General features: G+C 50.0%; 1 protein-coding gene across 1 annotated transcript in view; it reads left to right on the plus strand.

Annotated features, from left to right (window-relative positions):
* LOC144781704 (cytochrome P450 2C5-like) overlaps nt 1-13,750 on the plus strand; it is an 852,328-nt gene that overhangs the window by 788,051 nt on the left and 50,527 nt on the right. The gene's annotated exons all lie outside the window — the stretch shown is intronic.

The raw sequence follows: 13,750 nt of genomic DNA on the forward strand, positions 1-13,750 counted from the left end.
ATCCTCGAAAGACAAACCCTAAATTAGATGAGGGTGGATTATTCAATCCGTTTTGCGGCTCGCAATTTACCAGCTCCTGGCCCCACAGTAATGTATCTCCAACAGTGAATTGTTGTCATAAACTTAGTGATTCTGGCAGCTCTAAAAGAGGAAACAAACTCTTCCACTTGTGTCATCACAAAAATGGGTAACTAGTTTGGGTATATAAAATCAAATCCGTACACACCCAAAAAGTAACTTAAAAAGTTGGGTCGAATAATTATTTCCAGCATTCATTTCACTTTAAGTACTGTAGTGTGTTTGCTCACTAGGACTGGAAATTATGCAAAGTGCTTCAACTTTCATAATTATTCAATAGTGTACTTCATCCAATGGCGTCAAGATAATTATTATTTTTGTAACTTGATTATTATGTTTTCGAATTATTTTAGGGGCAGTTGCCCTTCCACAAGACGAGGATCAAGCAAATGTACATGCGCATATTTTAGATTTAATACTGCTCCCTCATGGCATCTTCCAATGCATGTCAAATAAACCAACCTGGTTACCCACTGTTGTGGCATCACTGCAGTGAATGGACATATTTCTATCTAGTTATTAATGATACAAACAAACATTGAGACAATACTTACTGCTGTAGACTGGACAGTGTACTTCAAAAAACAGGGAGTACTCTGGGTGGATGGAGCTTGAGGAACAAATAGTCACAGTTAAGGAACATGACGAAAACATGGAAAGATGAGATTGATCAATGAAGGTAAGTAACAGATAAAGCGGTTAGTGGAGCCCAACTTGCTTATTTGCAGTGGAAGAGCAAACAATGACAGATGGGTAAATCTAAAACACAAGTGGTTCTCTGTAAAAGAGGTGGAAGAAGCCTTTGAAAGTTATTGCAGTGCCTGGAACAACAAACTGAAAAAGGGCATCAAAGTTTAAAACAAAATGTTTACATAGGGAAAGAGAAAACACAGCAGATCCAGTAGCTGGCTCCAACTAGTGGTTTTCAGTGTGTTAAATGCCTCATCATTATCCGATAAGTGCCGAGGCTTCTAAACTTCTCCCCCCAGCCCCCCCCCCCCACTCCACTACCTGTTGCGGAGACCTTATTTTTTGTAAGTGAGGCAGTTTACACTTATACCTTCATACGTTGTTTACCATTCATGTCAGTCGGTGACGAGGGACATTTTGAAAAACTAAACACCCAGGGGTGTCCAGTTAGATACAGCTTGGGTGGATCCCATCATTTGTTTTTACTGAAAATACCTCACAAATATAAAACTTTGGCATGAATAGCAAGATTTTCCACATATTTCTGATCAGGGTGTTCCAAAATCTCCAGTGAACAACAAACGTCCTACCACTCAGCATTCCCACGCTTCTCTTGATAAAAATATTTCCCTGATTGTGAAAATGACAGCAAACGCCCCAAAATACAACCTAAAAACACATGAAGATTTCTCCAATGAATATAAATTATTCTGGTGATGTGGGTAGCTGCAGAATTTGCTCCTGCAGTTGGCTAGCTTCCAAGGAAACCTAGAAAATCCAAATATTTCCAAATAGTAGACACACAGTGGAGTATAGGATGGTGTAGCCTGCATGCATCTTAGCACCTTTTCCTACACAATTGCCATGAAATATCACATTTTGGCTAAAATAGCACACTTTCCATGTATCTCCGAGAAGAAAAGATCTGGAATCCCTGGGTGTAGGAAATCGAATTATTGGTTGAGGGAGTGGAAGCCCCACTCCGGCAACTCCCACAATCCTTGTAAAGGGGAACCACAAACATTCACTAAATTATCCTGTGCTTAACCCTCTCATATCCTGTCACAAAGCTGGCAGGCTTAACTTAGAGGCAGTGTATAAAGTATTAATACAGCACCGAAACAGTAATATAATGATAACACAACATAAGAAATATCCCAAATAAGTAAAATGATACCAGAACAACAAAACTCCAATCAGTAGAACCAGAGATATTTAATTTCAAATTTGTAGGTAAGTATAGCTCCTAAATGCACAAAACGACCTACTCAAAGTCTCGTGTGAAGTGTCCAGTTTGCGGTGGAGAGGCACCGAGTAGCAGGGAGAGCATCACAGATGGTTGCCACTGAAGCATGAAGAGCTGACCTGGTGTTGCGTAGGGACATCCCTGTACCACAAAGATCCCGTCAGTCATCGCTGAAGCTTCACATTGGTGGTCACTGCGGGTTGTCACTGCTGTGGCATATAGTGCAGATCTTGTGCTGCCAGTCATTGTAGCGTGAAGAATGAGGTTCACTGGAGCTTCGCATTGGTGGTATTGCGGGGGCAGAGTCTCGGCATAAACAAGCCCACACGTGGTCATGAACAGCCCACAATTTCAGGATTACTCCTTTTCTTGAAGAGGAGTGCACTCTGATGCCAGCCAAGGGTTCAAGACCTGGCTAGACACAACTTGGGGATCAAGGAGTCACTCTAGCAGTGGCCAGTAGGTCTCAGGTAGATCCCGTTTCAGATCCAGGAAGGTCCAGTTGGAACAGGTCAGCTGGGCAGGTGCAGGGAGGCCTTTGGAGCTTCTTGTGTCCCTGCGACTCAGAACAGAATGCGAGCCAACTGATCCTTGGAGACACTCAGGTTAGCTGGGGTGAAGGGAACAGGTCCTATCCTTCTTATGAGAGAACAAGCAGTCCTCCAGCAGCTGGTCAGTCCTCTGGTAGCAGCAGGGCAGCCCCCTGAACAACAAGGCAGACCTCAAGTGGCAGGGTAGACCTCTGGGGAACAAGACAGTTCTTGTTCTGTAGTCCACAGGTCCAGATGTGTATTGAAGATGTGGTTCAGGAGATCCAATCTTTATCACTGGTGCCAGCATTTGATGTCGGGGCATATCCTTGCTACCCCATATCTGGTTCTGTAAAGTTATTATTTTTCCCTTCCACAGCTCCAAGTAGTCTGGGCTGCCAAATGACTGGTACCTGTGCGTATGTGTGCTGGAGGCAGCCCTTTGGAACTTAAATTGGGCAGGGAACAGTTCCACCCACCCCAAGTTGGCAGGATGGCCCATCTGGCCACCACATAGTCCTTCTTTGTCTCAGTGTCTGGGAGGATTGCATAAATGCCAATAGCCAGGATATTCAGTCATGTGAAATAAGCAGCAGGCAGCCAATGGCTTGGCCAAGAAAATGGCAACTTTCTAAAACCGAGGTGACATGGTGGGCAAAAAAGAATGGATTTGATGCGGCCTAGAGTGATTGCCAGTGGCTGATATATTTTTTTTTTGCTGAGTTTTATATAGCGCGAACTAGACCCGAACCGAATCAGGTATCAGAGCGCTTTACATATTTTCCAGTTACGTTACATGAGGACACACTTTCATTTTAGGCACGGGGAGATTAAGTGATTTGCCCAGAATCACAGGAGGTTTTAATTTAATTTGAGCATTCCATCCATCACCTTCTTGTTTTTGCATTTGCCCAGATGTGGGTACCCGGCTCACTGTGCAACCGGATCCAAGCTATATTCCTGGCTGAACTGCTCTAATTAGGGTGAATATGGTTCTAGAGGGCTTGTGTTCTGTTTCAGAGAGGACCTGGCCTGGCAGTTCGGGCTGGACTGTTCCCATGAGAACCAGGGTCCAGACTGATTTGCATATGGCTGGATGTAAATTTAGGTGGCATGGTGGGCAAAAGCAATGGTTTAGATGGGGCCCAGACTGATGGAGAGTGGCTGAAATGAATTTGAGCATTTCATCCCTCACCTTGTTTTTACTTTTGCTACCCTGAATGCTCCTGGTATTCCCAGACATGGGTACCGGGCTCACTGTGCCACAGGAACCAAGCTATACCTGGCTGAAGAGACCAAATTAGGGTGAAACCAGTACTAGGCTGCTTGTGTTCTGCTTCAGGGAGGACCAGCCCAGACAGTTTAGATTGGTCTGTTCCCACGAGAAGCAGAGTCAAGACTGATTTGCAAATGGCTGGATCTAAACTAAGGTGGCATGGTTAGCAAAAACGGTGGAGTGGGATGGGACTTGGAGTGATTGCCAGATGCTGCCATTATTTTGAGCAGTCCTTCCATCACCATGTTGTTTTTGTATTTGCTTCCCTAAGTGCACAGGATATGCCCAAACATGGGTCCTGGGCTCACTGTGCCACTGGAAGCAAGCTATACCTGGCTGAAGAGCCCTAATCAGGAAGAAACCATTCCTAGGTTGCCTGTGTTATGGTTCAGGGAGGACCTGGCTTGACAGACGGGGTGGACTGTTCTCATGAGGACAGGGTAAAGACTGATTCGCATATAGCTGGGTCTAAACTTAGGTGGTATGGTGGGCAAAATATGATGGATTGTAATGTGGTCCTGAGAGATTGACAGCCGTTGAGATTAATTTGAACATTCCACCCATCACCTTGTTGTTTTTGTACTTTCTGTCCTGAGTGAGCTGGGTATGCCCAGATGTGGGTCTGGGTTCCCGGTGCCACAGGAACCAAGCAATACCTGGCTGAAAAGGCCTAATTTGAGGGCACTTGATATCAACAGGGGCAACCCACCAACCTGAACCAGGGGTAGTCAATGATTATTCCTAACAATAGTTCAGGAAGCACGTAACAAATCACAATTTAGAAAGAACCAGTGCCTTTCTTCTGAACTATTGTTAGGAATAATAATTTGAGGGCACAGCATGTCCTCGTTTGCTTCTGTTCTGGTTCAGGGAGGGCTGAACTGTTCCCATGAGGAGAAAGGCCAACACTGATTTGCATATGGCTGGGTCTAAACTGATGGGCAAAAAACGATGGATTGGAATGTGACCCAGAGTGATTGCCAGTGTGTGAGATTATTTTGAGCATTCTATACATCACCTTGTTTTTTTGTTTGCCGCACTAAGTGTACTGGGTATGGCCAGATGTGAGTCCCGGGCTCAATCTGCTACTCAAACCAAACTATATCTTATTAAAGAGTCCTAATTAGGGCTAAACCAGTCCAAGGTTGCATGTGTTTTAGGTCAGGGATGACTTGTCCTGGTAGTTCAGGTTGGACTCTTCCCACTAGGAGCATGGTCAAGACTGATTTGCATATTACTGGGTCTAAACTGAGGCGGCATTGTGGGCAAAAAACTATGGAATGGGATGCGACCCAGAGCAAATGTCAGTTGTTGAAATTAAGTTGAACATTCCATACATCACCCTGTTGTTTTTGAACTTTTTGAAAGTGGCATTTTCAGAATTGTGACTTAAAATCTAACCTTATCATTAAAGAGGATTTTACATTTCAATTCATTTGAGTTCAAACTTGACATTCCTATCTGTTACCAATCAAAGGTTAGCACATATTAAATTAAATAAGGTGCCCTTATGCAATCCAGTGGGAGAGATAGGACTTACTGTAGGAAAAACTAAATTTGGGATTTTTTTACTATCAGGGCATGTAAAACCCTGTCATGTCCTACATTTTGAATACAATGCACCTTGCCATGTGATCCGACTAGTGCCTACATTCGAAGTGACTGATATGATTTAGAAAGGAAGGCATAGACCCGGCAAAAGGTTTAACTTGCCAGTTAAATTGGCAGATTAAAACTGCACTACAGGCTGCAGTAGCATGCTCAGTGTCTGAGAGGAGTACACGAAGGCCATTCACAAAAATGTGATGCAGGCAAAGGGCAGCCAATGGCGAAGACAAGAAAATGCCAACTTTCTAAAATTGCCATTTTCAAAATTGTGACTTAAAAAGCGTCTTTACCATTAAAGAGGATTTTAATTTACAATTCATCAGAGTCCTAACTTGACATCCCTATCTGTTCCTAATCAAAAGTTAGCATTTATGGGGGGCGTGGCCAAGACGGCGAGCATGGCGGACGCAGCTTAAACGAGCTCCGTCCCGCCGGCACATTATCCTGCTGAAAATCCTGTGTTGCCCCGACCCAGAGACACCCAGACTGAGTGGCTGCCTGCTGATAGCGGAGGGGAAGCCCCAACAGCGAATTGGGCGCCCTCGCAGCCTTATTTCTGCCTCTTTCAGCCGTACGGAGCCCTGACCGAGGCGCGACCTGCACTGCGCGCTGAAGTCCGGAGTTGGCGTGAAGGGCAGTCCGCCCAGAAGTGCTGTGGCGCCGGGGGCGCTGCAGTGGAGCGCGCCGCCTCCAACCTGGGGCACGGTGGGACTGCCGCCAGAGATCTGCTGATCCCGACCGTCGATCGGCGCCCGAAGGAGGGGCTGCAGCGGGGCCCAGGCTACGGAGACTGTGGGGTAAGGGGCCGCCGCTTGGCGGGCAGACTGGTGGGGGAGGGGACGCTCCTGGGGCAGTAATTGTTCCCGCTCGGCGGTGGGTTTGGGCCGCAGGGGTTCAGTGGCCTCGGAGCCTTGGGGGATGGCAGCCTTCCCGTCTCTCTCCCCCCTAGCCCTCCCCTCGTCTAGATATCTCGCCTCTCTCTCCTCTGGGTCTGTGCATCACGGAGGTTGTGGAGTGGGACCCTCCGTTCGGCGGTTACATCGGGCCGCGGAGAGGGGATCTGGACGAGGAGACCCCCCACTCGAACTTAGACAACAATTGGCTGATGGCGGGGCCCGAGGGTGCCTTTGACTCCGCTCCGGGGGGAAAGGAGGGAGACCTGAGCCGCCTCCAGTGGGCCCTGGGGAAGACGGAGTGGACCCCTACTGAAACGTCGTAATTGCCACGGTGATCCTGCACTCCTGCCTAACGGTGGGGTGTGTGGGGACAAGGTGCTGACACCAAATCAGGGGATCCTCTGCTGGATGAGAGTAAGGACGACGACCCCTCCAGACCGTCGGGGGTGCTTGTTCTCGGACTTTGAGTAAACGGCGGAGGTTGGGTCCGGGTCCCCGTGTTCCTCACGGCCGGCCATTGTGCCCTACGCGCAACATGACAAGAGGCGGCAACAGCAGCGGAACCACGAAGCAGGGCCCGATGGACAAATTCACCGGGCCGAGTGAGGGTGCAGGGGCATCCGGTGGTCAACAAGGCTCGGGACCGGATAATGCAGCACTGATGGCAGCGATTACGCAATCGAGGGACATGCTGGATGCAAAAATTGGGGCGGTCGGAGCTGATGTGACCTTGCTCCGATAAGATCTGCGCAACGCTGTCGCCCGCATCACTGAAACAGAATCCAGGATCACGGAGGTGGAAGATGACGTGGTGATCCTCAAGAAGAAGATGGCCGCCATGGAGGGGATCCAAAAGGGTCTAGCGCTCCGGGTCGAGGATGCGGTGGTACGGGCCAGGAGGAACAACCTGCGATTTGTGGGCTTTCCGGAGGACAGCGAGAAGGGTAACATGGAGGCCTTTCTGACCCAATGGCTGGAGGGATGGCTCCCTCCGGAGTCCCTTTCGCGTTGCTTTGTCGTGGAGCGGGTGCATCGTGCACTTCTTCCAAAGCCGCCAGTGGGGGCTCGCCCCCGATCAGTGATCGCCAAATTGCTTAACTACCATGATAGGGACACTATTTTACGACAAGCCCACGCCAAAGACCCTCTAATGTACGAGAACCACAAAATCCTGATATTTTCGGACTATACTAAATTGGTACAGCAGCAACGACAGTCCTTTACTGCAGCAAAAGCGCGACTACGAGAACTCAAGATCCAGTATGCCCTGCTTTATCCGGCCCGCCTACGGGTGGTATTCCAGTCCCGGACCCAGTTTTTTAACTCTCCGGAGGAAGTGTTTGCATGGACAGATGAAACGGTGCGTGTTAAGGTGCACACCCCTCCGAGGCGGGGCTCAGACTCGTCGTCCACAACGGGACCCCCGAAGACACCTCGAAGGTCACGCAGTAGGAGCAACTGGAGATCGCGCTCCCAGAAGCGCCCACCTCCCCGGGAGGAAGCAGCGGAGGAGGCGGAGGTGACGGACTCTCAAACCTCGAAGTCATGAGGCCTTCTACTAAACTGAGCTTGACTAACGTTACGGACCCAGGGGGTCGATGAGGGGCCGTGGTGGCATGAGGAGGATTGATGCTGCTGACTACGGGCATGCCACCTGAACTTTTGCTTCACTAATAACTGTATGTGGGTGGATCATGGGTCGGGAGACGCTCGAGAGAGGGCGGGTCTACTCCCAATGTTCGTTTCTGCGAGTTGGGTGGGGGGTTGTTAGACACCTGGTGGGTAGTTGGGTGGGATCCATTGGCGTAGTGGGTATCTGGCCTCCCGTTGGAGGGTTGGGATCGCATGCACCGCGACAGGTACTTCAATGTTGCTGAGGTATGGGGTGGGGGGTTGGTGGGGGAGTTGTTGGCACAGTTTGGGGCAGGGGTGGGACTGGAGGGAGGTGGGGGGGCGGGGGGTTCTGGGGGGGAGTTGGAGGGGTAGACATAGTTAGTTTACGCACAGTGTGTACGAGAGCGTGGTCGATCTTATGTGTCTGTGGGTGGCCTCTGATTCCCGACATACTGAAACTCTGGCCTGTAGATGGTTTAGAGGCGGGCCTCCCGCGAGCTTCGCTGCGCATTTTGAGCTGGAATGTGAGAGGGATGCTCGACAAAATTAAGAGGTGCGGTCTTGCGAATGGAGAAGAAAGAAAAGGCGGATGTGATGCTCTTACAGGAGACGCACCTCTTGGGAACCAAAACCCTTAGCTTACGTAGATACGGCTATGACCAGGTGTTCCATGCTGGCTTTGCGAGAGGGTCCAGGGGGGTCGCGATTTTGATACACCGTAGGGTGTCCTATACTCATGAGACGCAATGGATAGACGCCCATGGCAGGTTTGCATTTGTTAAGGGGATGGTGGGGAATGAGCCCATGGTGTTTGGCAGCGTGTATGCTCCACCCCCGCTACAGGAGGCCATTATAGAACGGCTGTTTGATGTTTGGGCGGAGGTCCCGAGTGTGTTGACGATAGTGGGCGGTGACTGGAATGACGTGATGAATGGGAGATTGGATCGCTGTAAGCCCGGAGGGGGCCTGATAGCTGACGCCTCTACTAAATTGAGCAGAATGGGTCAGGGGATGGGTTGGATAGACGCGTGGCGGTACCAGCATGCACATAGTCGCGAATTCACTTTTGTCTCTGCAGTCCATAAATCCTTTTCTCTACTTGATTACCTATTAATCCCTCAGCCCTGGATTGGGAGGGTGGACTCTACTTCCATACTTCCGCGGGGTTTGTCGGATCATTCCCCGATAACGCTAAATTTACTCTTGGATAGGAGGCGGCAGCCGTTTCGATGGCGCCTCTCCACGTGGCACTTGCAGCGGGACGACTACCAGTCGCATATGAGGGAGGCGATAGCACATTACTGGACTGATAATGATAGACCGGACACCGATGCCGTGACCCTGTGGGAGGCCCTGAAACCAGTGCTCCATGGCGTGGATATCGCTTGGTGCGCAGCGAACCGTAGGGCCCGCAAGGCGGCCATTGAGGAGGCAGCGAACCAGGTCCACAGCCTGGAGGCGGAGTGTACCTCGGGGGGGAGTGGTGATGTGGTAGGGCAATTGCTCTGCCTTCAGTAGTCGTACGCTTCTTTACTACTGGATGAGGCCCGTCAGCTATGGCTGGCTACGCAGAGTAGAATATATCAGTGGGGGGACAAATCCAGTACAATGTTATAAAGACTCTGCCAGGGTACTTTCCAGGCTCAGTCCCTGCCGGGACTCCGAGATGAGGCGGGCGACCCTGTGACAGCCCCATAGGTCCTGGCCGCTACCTTTGCGCAATACTATGCGACTCAGTATACCCCCCGGGAAGCTCTCCCGGCGGGGGAGGTTGATAGATTCCTAGCGGACCTTCCGCCCCGGACGCTCTCGGATGAGGGTCGTGCTCGGCTTGAACTCCCATTGTCGGCAGAGGAGCTGGGAGAGGCTCTGGGAGAACTGAATACTGGTAAGGCCCCTGGGCCTAACGGTTTCCCATGCGAATTCATGAAAACGTTTCATCTCCAGCTGGGAATGCGCTACAGGAAGGCGCTGGAGGCGGCCAGGGACTGTGGGCGTCTGCCGGCGGACTGGCGACATGCGGAGGTTGTGGTTTTCTGTGAACCTGGGAGGCCCCCGGATCGCCCCGAATCGTACCGACCGATCTCGCTGCTTAATGTCGAAGCGAAAATCTTGGCGAAGGCCTTGGCCAATCGCCTTCTCCCCTACATCACGGACTTGGTCCACCCGGACCAGGCCGGGTTTATGCCCCACAGGGCGACGAGACACAACATCAGACGAGCGCAGTTAGTGGTGGAGGCGGCGCGGGCGGCGGGAATCCCGGCGGCACTTCTATTAGCCGACATAGATAGAGCTTTCGATTCGCTGAGCTGGACATATCTTCAGGCGCTCCTACTCCGCCTCAATTTAGGTCCGCGCTTCCTGTCCTATGTTCACCTACTGTATACTGACCTGACGGCAGCGGTGAGAGTGGCGGGGGCGGTCTCCAGCCCATTCCCTATAGGCCGAGGCACCCGGCAGGGATGCCCTCTTTCACCTTATTTGTTTGCCCTGGCAATGGAGCCGCTGGCGGCGTGGGTGCGGATGGACGCACAGCTGCGTGGCGTTGAGTGGGAGGCGGGACCGACCGATAGAATCGCGCTCTATGCCGATGATGTTCTTTTCTTCCTTACAGACCTGTATAGATCGGGGCCCAGAGTCCTTGAAATAATGCGAATATTTGGCGAAGTGTCTGGTCTCAATTTGAATGTACAGAAATCGAAGCTATGGGTCCTGGGGAGGCGCGGTGACCTGGGTTCCTGGGCGTCGGCCCTACAAGAGGCAGTGGGAGGCATTAAGTACCTGGGCGTCTTTCTGACGGATGTGCCCGGAGTCTCTTGGTCCCGCAATGTGCTACCCGTGTGGGACAAAATACGGTCTGACATGAAAATATGGTCCAGGATGCCCTTGAACATCTATGGCCGCTCGGCCATATTCAAGATGGTAGCTCTACCCCGTATTCTATATCAACTACAAAATCATCCGTATCCTATACCGCCGCAGTGGTTTCAACAGGTAAACTCGGCGCTGGGTGGGCGACAAGGGTAGCACTCCGCACCTGCTTCCTCTCGACCTATTGTGGGGGACTGGCCACGTCCGACGTCTTGTCCTACTACCAAGCATCACACCTCTTGGTCCTCAATGAGTGGTGGTATGGGGACCGGGATGACCCGGCCTATGCCCTGGAGAGATACCTGATGGACCCAGACACGCTGCATACTATCTTGTACTCTGCAGCCATCAGAAAGAGGCTCCCGATGGTCACTCAGGTGGTCTTTCAGGTGTGGCGTGGCGCCCTCTGTCGCATGGGGTGGTGGAATAGGCTGACGGGGGTAAACCCCGCTGTGGCATAATGGGAGGTTGCCGGCTCTGGCGTCCCTGCGGGGATTCGGTGGCTGGGATGCGATAGGCATTTCGGCGCTGGGCCACATCATGAAGGGCACGGTCCTTAAGTCCTTTCAAGCTCTACGAGATGAATATGATATGCCCCAATCTCAATTCTTCAGATACTTGCAGCTCCGACATGCCCTGTCCCCCGCATTGGTTGGCTTAACCTCTTTGCCGGAGTTCAGCCCCCTGGAGGCAAAGATATTCATGGGGGACTTGGAAACAAAGAAAATATCTAACATATATCAAATGCTTGTCACACACTGCTCCCCTTCCCTTGATAAATTGCGGTCTGTCTGGGAGGGAGAGTTAGGGAGATTGGAAGAGGAGGACTGGAGAGAAGCCTTGGAGGCCCCAAGGGGGGCAGCGGTTGCGGTGCGCTTGCGCTTCATTCAATTTAAATACTTGGATAGGACATACTATACTAGGGAGCACTTGTGGAGGGCGGGGCTGATAGCCTCCCCTGACTGCCTGCGGTGTGGATGTTCAGTTGGCTCCTTTCTACATACAGTGTGGGAGTGTGCGGGGTTGCAGAGATTCTGGACCGGTGTGTGGGATTGCCTGGCAGAGGTGTTGGGCTGGGATCTCCCCCGCTCACCGAAGTTGGGCCTTCTCCATGTCATGGAACAAGTGGGGGGAAATATCTATGAACGCCACCTGCTTCTGCTGGGCCTTACAGTAGCTAAAAGGGACATTGCTCGGGCCTGGAAGGCTCCTAGGGCCCCCTTGGTGGAGGTGTGAAAAAGGGGCCTGGACTTTAACATGGGGCTGGAACGCCCAGTATTTGAGGCCAGGGGTTGCCCCAAAAAACACTTTCAAATCTGGAAGAGATGGGCGGACTACAGAGGCCTGTTGCTGGACCCTCCGGCGCCGCGAGCTAATGATGCAGAACATTTACTTGTTGACTCTGGGTGAACTGGTACACACGTGGATACTGAGCTCACTAGGCTCTTCTTTATGGACCATGTAGACACCGTGCAGGGTGGGGGGTGGGTACCGGGTGGGGAGTTCTGAGGGTGGGAGTTCGGGGGAATGTTGATTGAATAACTGGATTGCGAAGATATCTATATGCACACTGCCTTTCTGACTTTTAGGGAGCGGTGCTTCTTTGTATTCTATCAACTGCAAAACTCTAATAAAATTTTGTTCTGAAAAAAAAGTTAGCATTTATTTAATGTAATAAGGCAACCCGATGTTACCTAATCAGAGAGATAGGCCTTTCAGTAAGGAAAACAAAGTTAGCCGTTTTTCACAACCAGGACATGTGAAAGTAAAAACACATGTCCTACATTTTAAATGCAATGCTCTGTACCCTGAGAGCTGTTTAGGGCCACCATAGGGGTGACTAATAAGTTTAAAAAAATAAGGTATAGACCAGGCAAAATGTTTATTTTGCCTGGGGAATTGACAGTTTAAATGGCTACTTAAGTGGCTGGCAAAATGGGTGCCGTCCACTAAAAGCATTTAGTTTACAGGCCCTCTGTGCATGTTGTACCATACACTAGGGGATTGTAAGTAAATTAAATATGCCAATCAGGTGTAAGTCAATTGTACCATGTTTTAGGGAGAGGCCACAAGAACTGTAGCACTAGTTAGCAGGGATAATGTTCACATAGTCGAAATGCCAACAGAAACACAATTCAGAAAACAGGAGGGGTGAAGGGAAAATGGGAAAAAAAACACACAAGTCTAACAGTGGAGATTGACAAAATTCCTACTACTAAATGTACCATACTTCCCCTGATAAAAGTGATACCTAATTTATTTGAGTGGGGCTGTCACCCACCACAGGAAAGCCCCCAAAATAACAATGTGGGGTCATTAAGACTTTTCCATGGAATTTCAATTGCCCTAGGGATGTCAGTAGCTGCATTATTTGAGCCAGTGATTGGCTAGCAGACATAACAACCTACAAACTCTAGACTTTTCTGAAACCTAGATAACCAGGGAAGTCCACGGTGGTGTGGTTTGCATGAATAACACTACTTTTTTTCTCCCTGAATGCTCAGCAAACTTCAAATTTTGGATAAAATCACATACTTATTTTATATTTCTGTGAAGGAAACCTCCAGATTCTGCAGGGATTAACAAATGTACTACTACCCAGCATTCCCAGGCTTCTTTAGCTACAAATGATTGTGTGTGTGGATCTCTCACCCGCAACAGGAAAGGCCCCAAAATGCAAAGTAGAAGCATGAAAATGTTTCCACAGAATTTCAATCATTCTGGTGATGTGGATAGTTGTGAAATTTTCGCCCACAATCGATCGGCACAGAGGGAAACTTACAAACCTCAGATATATTGGAAAACTAGACATCCAGGAGAGTCCAGGGTGCTGTGCATGGATCACGCTTATTCAAATCCAGAATACCCAGCAAACATCAAACTTTAGCCAAAATCAGTGAATTTTCTCAGGATGTTTTGAGGGAAATATGGAATCTTTACG

This window comes from Lissotriton helveticus, chromosome 9 (genome assembly GCF_964261635.1).
Source record: "Lissotriton helveticus chromosome 9, aLisHel1.1, whole genome shotgun sequence".
NCBI classification, from domain to species: Eukaryota; Metazoa; Chordata; class Amphibia; order Caudata; family Salamandridae; genus Lissotriton; species Lissotriton helveticus.